Genomic DNA, 10,081 nt, shown 5'->3' with positions numbered 1-10,081 from the left:
GAGGATGAGTCGGCTGACGCGGTGCCTGACTTGGATGAGGAGGAGTCGGCTGACGCGGTGCCAGACTTGGAGGAGGACGATTCGGCTCACATGGTGGCGGACTTGCAGGAAGTCACGACTGACGCGGTGTTGGTGGCCTTGGAAAGACGATGCAATCCTGTCTCCATAGAATGATACGATGTATCGCATGTCCCAGTGTGTGTTCGTCGTCACCTACAGGAATGTCAAGCTCTAGCCCCGAACATCCTGCCATAACTTCATCCACCCCGATATGAGCATAGAGAGCTGGAATGGATTGCAATGGAAGCTTGCTTCAGGGGGGTTTGTATAAGCATAACACTAGATCGTCTTGTTTGTCTGCCAAACCCTAGGGCGTGGTGGCTGCCTTGGGTGGAAAGCCACCCCCTAGGGCGCTGCCCCTCCTCCTCCTAGGGCTTCCGCACCACCTAGGTGTGGCTGCACCCCCTCTCCCTCCGTCCTATAAATAGTGGAGGAATTGGGAGGGCTGCAAACACACGTCTCTCTCTCCCTCGGCGCAGCCCTACCTCTCCACCTCTCCTCCTCCACGGTGCTTGCCGTGTTGGAAATGGCACTAGAGGCAATAATAAAATGGTTATTATTATATTTCCTAGTTAATGATAATTGTCTATTACTCATGCTATAATTGTATTAACAGGAAACCGTAATACATGTGTGGGTATATAGATCACAATGTGTCCCTAGTGAGCCTCTAGTTGGCTAGTTCGTTGATCAATAGATGATCATGGTTTCCTCATCATGGACATTGGATGTCCTTGATAATGGGATCACATCATTGGGGAATGATGTGATGGACAAGATCAAATCCTAAGCATAGCACTAGATCGTGTTGTTCGTGTGCTAAAGATTTTCTCAATGTCATGTATCATTTCCTTAGACCATGAGATTGTGCAACTCCCGGATACGGTAGGATTGCTTTGGGTGTATCAAACGTCACAACGTAACTGGGTGGTTATAAAGGTGCACTACAGGTATCTCCAAAAGTATCTGTTGGGTTGTACGAATCAAGAATGAGATTTGTCACTCGTGTGATGGAGAGGTATCTGTGGGCCCACTCGGTAATTGTAACCTCCCAAATTTTGGAATGTTAATATAATTATTAGATTGATAGTTTGTTTGTTTGAGTGACTGAAACTTGAGTGAAATTTAAAACTTTTTAAAACTTTTGAATGAGAGGGAATAAAATGACTTTCCCATTTTTCTTTTAAATTCAAATTCATCCATTTAAAATCAGTGAGAGAAGATAACATGACTTCTTCCACTATAAAGAATTTGAATGAATGTGGCATTTGAATTTTCCTTTGGTTTTTGACTTGAATTTTTATTTTTATTTTTGGCACAAGATTTCAACCACAAAAATTTTCCTAACAATATACTTGCCAAGCAAGAAAGAGAGGAGGTAACATGACACCCCAAAAAAAATAGAAGTGAGAAAAAAAATAGTGCCAAAAAATTTAAAGACAAATTTGAATTTTATTGAATTTAAAAAAATAATTTTTTATAAAGTTTTTATTTCGTGAATGGTAAAATGTTCATGTTATAGGATATTTTATTCCGAAAATTTTGATATATAATATGCCTATATAAAATGTTCTGTCTACTTCGTTTATACGTTTTTCTTCATTGTTTTTTTCTTTTCAAAAAGAAAACACTGTTCATCAATAAAAAAATAAAAAAAAACTGACGAGGCCAACCAGCCCAGCCATGTGGGTGCGCTGTGCAGTGGCCGAATCCTTTAGCCCATGCGGCTCCATTTCCCTTTTTTTTAGTTTGCCTACAATACGTATATGTTTAGTCCCACATTGCCTATATATGAATCATTAGACCTCTCTTTCACCTATAAATATAGACCTTAGGAGCATCCAAAAATCATCTATTTCGGGTTAAATCAATCTTTTGGTTTGACTAGGTTTATTAAATAAAAATATTCTCTTCTCTTTGGCGGGATTTCTCGAAGTCATCTCCTCATTGGAATTAATTCTTACTCTGCATTCTAAAGGTATTTCTTTTCGTATTTTTATTTTATACTCGAGTAGTTTATTATTTCTAGACTAGTATTTCTATACTAGTATACGATAGAGTAATTAGATATACTAGTCGTCAACCCGTGCATGCGCACGGGCTAGCACTCAATGTTACACTCAATACCTATTTCGAACACTCATGAAAGTTTAGAATAATAAATATGAAATGATTACTTTTGGGGATGTATATAATTGAGAAAGAGGTTGAAAATAATCATTAGATATAATGTGTCATTTTAATGCTGATAGTGGCACAACTCCTAGGTAAGGATGTAAGTTGCCAATTCACCAACTTCAAGTGTACCATGCACCCTTAATGCCTTTATCAATATAACTTGTTAGTGATTCATTCCACTATTGCTTATATACCATTGAGTTTTGAATTTGGTGACCATTATGGTAGGAATGACCAAGGGACCAAAGCACTTTTATATGACGACAATGTTTGTGAGAGCGATATTATATGGATTTTACAGGTAGCTTAGGAAAATTTTGTTGATAGGATGCAGGCAAGTAATTAAGACTGCCGGGAGAGAATTAAATAAAAATAGTAGCAAACAACAACATATTATGCTAGTTAAGCAAGACAATGATTATATTATAGAGTACAACAACAAAACTATAAGTTTCACGCCAAACAAAATATACTGATAAATTAACTTGTTACAAACAGCAAAGATCGTATACATCATGTTTTGCAAACAACAGCTTTGCATATGTGGTTTAGCATCCATTGACCACGTTTTGTGGATGACATGTTGAATGCAGCAAAATCTGGGTAGCGAAGAAGAAATAACACATGTATATTTTCGATACATTTTCTTGTTTGTAATTTTCAAATCACCCTCGTTCTTTTCTTACGCTAGGAATGCTAGAATATTTCTTTAACGACAATGCATAGACTTACCACAACTGTCTCACACACGGATGGATTTGGATACACACATCGTATTGTATTCCAGTGTAAAGGCATCAATTGAAAGAGATGATACTATAGTGAATCACATACTTCATAAAAATTGACACTTCTTGAGAAAATTTTGTTTATAATGCATTTTCTCGATTTACTTGTACTTCGAATAAGCATTAAAAACCATGTTAAAATATAGTTTGAAGTAGAAATATGTTTGTATCAATATATAATTTTTTGGCTAATCTACACCAAATCTAAATCGTAATTATTATAAAGACTACCTATATATGTGGATGCAAAACAAAACAAAATTTCTTTTTTTCATAGACTAACTAAACACAAAAGTTCTTGTAGGATGTCAACTACAAAAGACCACCTTTACTATATCGAGTTGGCTAAATGATCATACCTGAGATTTATGCAAATCAAAGCCGTTCTTTTCCGGGGCATCTGTCACTTTTTCTTGTTGGACTCCATCCTGTAAAGTAGGGCTATGTATTAATAGGCTCGGCAGGTCTACCCATATATGTGTATTGCAAAGTCAAATATAAGGTTTTTGAATATATGAGCAATTAAACTCTAATGCCTTAGTACATTCTCAAATAAGATAAAACGAATATAGCGTTGGCCAGGAAATAGAAATCTTGCAATCCAAAGACAACCATCTAGCTAATCAACACTAAAAAAATTTCGAAAGTAAGAAATCAAACATCACATAAAGGTAAAATAGGCATATACAGGGACAAAAAATAACATAAGAGAAAAACTTAAGTGATATAGATGCAGACGTTGGTCCAGCAATGTAATCTGGCTCCAGCAAGTCATATTACACCATGACCTTTCTCGCGTTCGTAAGTATAGTTAGTAAATAACATCAGGAACAGCACATGCGCAATTACTTGTTAGCGCTGATCTTGTCTTGACCGGACATGGGCATTCGCCGGCGTTTGTTCCGTTCTTCCGGCCGGTCGATCCATTAGCTAGCCAGCCTTGTTTGGTGCGTCCTCCATGAATTAGTCAATGTGCTTAAATCTCTACTATTAAAGCAGGATGTGCCGTCGTGATGGTTCAACCTCGCTTATGGTTCGACCTCGCAGCGATCCCACCTCGCCTTACCCATCCCCGAACAAAAAAAGCGTAGAAAAAAAATCCCACCTTCGACGCGAGTGAAAAACCGAAACGACCTGCACGCCCTCCACTTTCCCCGTCGGTCTCCATCCCCAGATCTCTCTCCCCCACCCCTCCCTCGCAACCACCCCCTCTCCCCCGAGACCCGGCGCCGCCTCCTTGTCCGTCGGAGCGCAGTCATGCATGAGGGTCGGGGGTTCTGCGAGCAGCACCCGCCCCGCGAGCTTGCGGCTGCCCCTGTGCCGCTCGGTGCCGGCCCCGCCCCCGCACGCTAGCCCCCGCCCCCGCGCCGCTCGGGTCGTCGCCGCCTCTCTCGCCGTCGACGAGTCACTGTGGCGGCGTCGGTGGCGGCCAGGCACCTCGTCCGCGTCCCACCATGCCGGAGCCCACCAAGCCCCTCTCCCCCCGCCCAAGCCGCGGCCTCTGTGGCCTCTGCCTCGGCTCCGCCCTCCTCGCCATTGTCATCTCCACCCTCGTCCACCTCCTCTCCCCGCCACCTCAGCCAGCCCCCTCCCCGCGCTTCTCCGTCATCATAGACGCCGGCAGCACCGGTACCCGGGCCCACGTATTCTCCTTGGGGCCCGATGGCCGGCCGGATCTGGCGCGCTCCGCCGTGATGCGCGTCTCCCCGGGGCTCTCCTCTTTCGCCGCGGACACGGCGCGCGCGGCGGAGTCGCTGCGGCCTCTGATGGAATTTGCCAAGGAGAAAGTAGGTGGCGAGGGGGCCGCCGCGGCAACAGAAGTGCGGCTGATGGCAACCGTCGGCCTGCGGCTACTCGAGGAGAGCGTCCGGGAGGCGATATTGGTGTCCTGCAGGAACGCTCTCAGGGCCTCCGGGTTCCGGTTCGAGGACTCATGGGCCAAGGTGATCCCAGGTACTACTGTCGGTTTCTTCACCTTACTAAGAAAATGAATTGCAAAAACCAGTAAGCCTCCAGCAACATGTTCATTTCTTACTGGTTGATAACATGAACAAACTGAACAAATCATGGGGCATGGAGAACATTGATTGAGTGATACAAATACTGCTGGGCAGTATGGAACTGACTGCGAATTAGTTTTTCCTTTTGGGGGGTGAGGGTGATTGTTTGATGGATCTAGATGGTTATTGTGTCACTAGCTGAAATATGTCTGAGTTGGTTTTTTACTTCGGCTGGTATGTTTCTTATATAGGTTCTGATGAAGGCGTCTATGCTTGGGTTGCGGCAAACTATGCTCTGGGCACACAATGTAGATCTTCTTCACTGATGATGATGCAAGAAGGAAAGGGTAAGAAATGCATGTGGACTTTGATCCCTTTTTCTTTATCGGTATTTATGGTTACTTAGTCTACATATCCTTTTCTTCATGATTCCTGTGCGTAAAGTACCGTCAGATGAAGTTAGAATCTTTGGCACTGTCATGATGAACTCAAAATTATAATGCATAATAAGTGGGATATCCCTGTAATTTTTTAATGTCATACCCTTCTCTTTATTGTTCCTATGCTTAGAGTACCGTCGGCTGAAGTTAGAAATTTTGACACTGTCATGATGAACTCAAAACTGTAATGCATAATGAGGGATGTCCCTGTAAAGATGTAACTGTTTGATGTCAAGTAAGATGGAGGTTCTTGGCTGCATTGATCTAATATCTTTTTCAAATCTTGACACTTTGAATACTTTGTTGAGCTTGCTCTTTATTGTGACTTAAGAAACTCAACTGAGCATGATTTTCTTAGATTTAGTATCATTTTTATCGGACATTAGGATTTGCACTGCCAGCATTTGTATTATATATTCGTATCCACCTGCATACCCTTAACTTTTGTCTTGAATGCAAAGAAGTGTGAGCATCAACAATGTCACCTAGGATCTAATTTCGTCCCTGAGCTGCTTGGGCATTTCCTAGCAACTGAAAATTTCTATTTTACGTCTAAGGTCCACTACATGTTCTCAATTTTTTTCTTCCCTTCGCACATACTATCCTTTTCTTTGGGTACTTCTGACTATACATCCTCTTCCAGTTTATTGGACTAGACCGGTCTTCATCACTGTCTGATTTTGTGGTTGCTGGAGAGCAACTTTGCAACAAGGACCTGTCCACGCTGAAACAAAAGTATCTCAATCATTCGGATGAAGATTTCTCACGGTATTGCTTCTCGTCAGCATACATCGTAGCTCTGCTGCACGACAGCCTTGGTGTACCATTGGATGACAAGAGGCAAGCATATCATACCAGGACACCATCATTCTTCTTGAGTTAAAATTTACCCTTGACTAATTTTATGCCCTTGCTACATAAAATTTCCTCTGAGCAGGATCGAGTATTCAAATTAGGTCGGCGACACTCATATTGAATGGGCCCTCTGGGAGCTTCCATTGCAAATACAAAACATAGGATTCTAGGGGCATTAGGGGCTGCCGCAGCACCGGCACATAAGCATAGACCACTCCTCGCTGTGCTAGGAGCGTTTCTTGCCTGTGGAGTATTTTTGGTGTTGAGATGGAGGAAGCCCAAGACAAGGATTATATATGATTTAGAGAAAGGCCGATACATTATAACACGCATCAGCTGACGCTGTGTGTTGTGCAGGTGGTGGGCATATATTGTACAATTTTGTATTAAATCAGCAACGCTTATTTTGGGACGGAGAAAGTGTATTAATTGTTATTTTGCGTGCATGAGTACAAAATTTATGGTTTCCGTGTCATCATATCCTAGGTTTAGTAGAGGCGCAAGGAAACTGGCCCTTTGACGTCACAGTTATGTTTTCCTTACTTATAGATGATGCATGTAGTTGTTGTTAAGCTTCGGTTATACTTTCTCTTACCATCAGAATAAGATGAGTTTTGCTGTAATTTTGGATGTCTTTATCTAAACTGTAATTGTGCAGTCTGCTTATGAAGCACAAAGAGTATCCTGAATGCCAACGAAAAATAATTATCCTAACATTTAAATGCTGAAAGGCATAAAAGTCAATACTTCTATTACATTGCTGCCATGCCATTTTTTCTGATACATAACATGCCTTTCAAAGATATATGCTTGGGAACTGATTTATTTTCTCCTCGTTTGAGTCATTAACTACCTCAACAAGCTACTGTCTATTACAGGTTGCGGATGAAATTTATTCAGAGCTGAAATCCATGGCACATATTGGTCAAGGGGAAGACGAGGTCGTGGTTCCAACGCGTGGCGGATCGGCGCTGCTGATTCACAGCCGCGGACTTCCTTGTTTGCTTCTGGCCGTGGGCGCGGCGCACCTTGTCCTGATGTCACCCAAGAGGTATGCAATCCATCATAGTCATTTGATAACTCAAACGCCAACGCCACCATCGATGTCTGACGTTTACTGCTGGGCGGCCACGAGAAATACTCTGATATGCCGTCGTTATGCACATAATGAAAGACTCGAGCTGACAACCTGTGGACGGAGCTCGGGGATGGCGGTGTCTGTTTTTATATATGTTTGGTCAACGAAACCTGTGGCTTTTGGCTGTACATGCTGCGGTGACATGATCATGGCATCAGATTAATACACACCAACAAAAGTTAGACTGTTGGAGGAAACTATGGAGCTGAAGGTGTGCTGGCACAGGAGAGTATGAATGCCCCACCAGAGGTATCAGTAGTGGAGGAGAACCTAGCTGCTGAAGGTCACAAGGTGAGATTGTAAACTTCATTTTTTCATGTATAATTTATGCTCAGGGTGGCAATTATCATTGCCCAGAAATTGTATTGTGATTTCTGTCAACAATTTATATGCACAATGCTCCCAGCATTATTATTATCATCATCATCCTTGCTGCTGCTGCTGTTGTTGTTTGTGTCGATTCAGTACTAATGCTAAATGTGGAAAACTGTAAGGTCTCTCAACTTGGGATGTATATTGTGTTGTTCTATTTGGATGTTGTGGGCCGATGCTTTAGATATAACAGACAGTGCCTGTGCATTGGTGTACTAGAAAACCCGTTGAAGAAACTCGTTCCTTTCTATGCTTCTTTTGATTTTGTTGAGTCATCAGATTGTATTCATTGGGCAGGTCAAACAAAAATCTTGTGACAGGTCAAACAAGATGCTTGTGTCCAGTTGCGACACCTTATGTTTCCGCTATCAACAAAGGTAATGAAAGATTCGAGCTGACAACCTTTTATACTGTGCACCCTCACAAGTACTCTGGTTGGTAGTTGTTTTCCCTCTCCTGATCAAGTGAATTATCGATATCTCTTGTGCTACTAATATAGTGGTTTGGTGGTTTGTGTGATTTTCAGGCATTTTAAACAAGAAGGAAGCCAACTGCTCATAAAGATAAAATCGATGAGGAGATCTGGACATTAATGGTCACTCATGTTCACTTGTTTTGCCTTTTCCCCTGAAGCTTTGTAAGTGTGACTACTCCAGTCTGTGTTGATCTTAATGTAAGACCAGGGATGTACATTATTGTTATTGCTTATCAAATTCTGTTATTTACTTATGAATGAAAGAATTAACTTGTAGGATGAAAGTTTAGTATTCAAACATTAAGCGGTCAAGCCACTAAATCTTGACCCTTTACGTTATAGTACAACTCTCAAAGGCTAAGATACTTTTGGTTGCATGCTTAACCAAAAATATTTGGTACCACTCAAACTGGACAAGGTAGCAGTTTGATTGGAAAATCATTTATGCACCCTACATAAGTGGAAAAAAAACTCCTGTCACATGTTTACTATTTCCTGCAAACTTCTCATTTTATCTGTGCAGGAACTTCTCACGATGTAGTTCCTGTTGCTATATTAGAGTCAACAACTGTATATTTCCGAACTTAACGGCTACCTTTGAAGCGAACGCGGTGATGAAAACTTATACTGTGTTCTACCTAGCCTACTAAATCACTAACCCAGCGACGTTAGAAACTTCCCTGCCAAAATCTGAAAATTTCTATATGCCTGACTAGATGTTATTAGTTGTGGCATAACACGCTTCGCTTGTTGGAATTATGCCCTAGAGGCAATAATAAATATAATTATTATTATAATTCCTGTATCAAGATAATCGTTTATTGTCCATGCTATAATTGTATTGAATGAAGACTTATATACATGTGTAGATACATAGACAAAACACTGTCCCTAGCAAGCCTCTAGTTGGCTAGCCAGTTGATCAAGGATAGTCAGGGTCTTCTGATTATGTACAAGGTGTTGTTGCTTGATAACTGGATCACGTCATTAGGAGAATCACGTGATGGACTAGACCCAAACTAATAGACGTAGCATGTTGATCGTGTCATTTTGTTGCAACTGTTTTCTGTGTGTCAAGTATTTGTTCCTATGACCATGAGATCATATAACTCACTGACATCGGAGGAATGCTTTGTGTGTATCAAACGTCGCAACGTAACTGGGTGACTATAAAGATGCTCTAAAGGTATATCCGAAGATGTTCGTTGAGTTAGTATGGATCGAGACTGGGATTTGTCACTCTATGTGACGGAGAGGTATCTCGGGGCCCACTCGGTAATACAACATCACACACAAGCCTTGCAAGCAATGTGACTTAGTGTAAGTTGCGGGATCTTGTATTACGGAACGAGTAAAGAGGCTTGCCGGTAAACGAGATTGAAATAGGTATGCGGATACTGACGATCGAATCTCGGGCAAGTAACATACCGAAGGACAAAGGGAATGACATACGGGATTATATGAATCCTTGGCACTGAGGTTCAAACGATAAGATCTTCGTAGAATATGTAGGATCCAATATGGGCATCCAGGTCCCGCTATTGGATATTGACCGAGGAGTCTCTCGGGTCATGTCTACATAGGTCTCGAACCCGCAGGGTCTGCACACTTAAGGTTCGACGTTGTTTTATGCCTATTTGAGTTATATGGTTGGTTACCGAATGTTGTTCGGAGTCCCGGATGAGATCACAGACATCACGAGGGTTTCCGGAATGGTCCGGAAATGAAGATTGATATATAGGATGACCTCATTTGATTACCGGAAGGTTTTCGGA

General features: G+C 41.9%; 1 pseudogene; it reads left to right on the top strand.

The window, feature by feature from the left end:
* Positions 1–4,480: 4,480 nt before the first annotated feature.
* On the top strand, positions 4,481–6,712 carry LOC123408141 (annotated as a pseudogene).
* The last annotated feature ends 3,369 nt before the right edge of the window (positions 6,713–10,081 follow it).

Source organism: Hordeum vulgare, chromosome 7H (assembly GCF_904849725.1).
Source record: "Hordeum vulgare subsp. vulgare chromosome 7H, MorexV3_pseudomolecules_assembly, whole genome shotgun sequence".
Taxonomy (NCBI): domain Eukaryota; kingdom Viridiplantae; phylum Streptophyta; class Magnoliopsida; order Poales; family Poaceae; genus Hordeum; species Hordeum vulgare.
The sequence above is the reverse complement of the archived record's forward strand: the minus strand, read 5'-3'. Positions and strand labels throughout refer to the sequence as shown.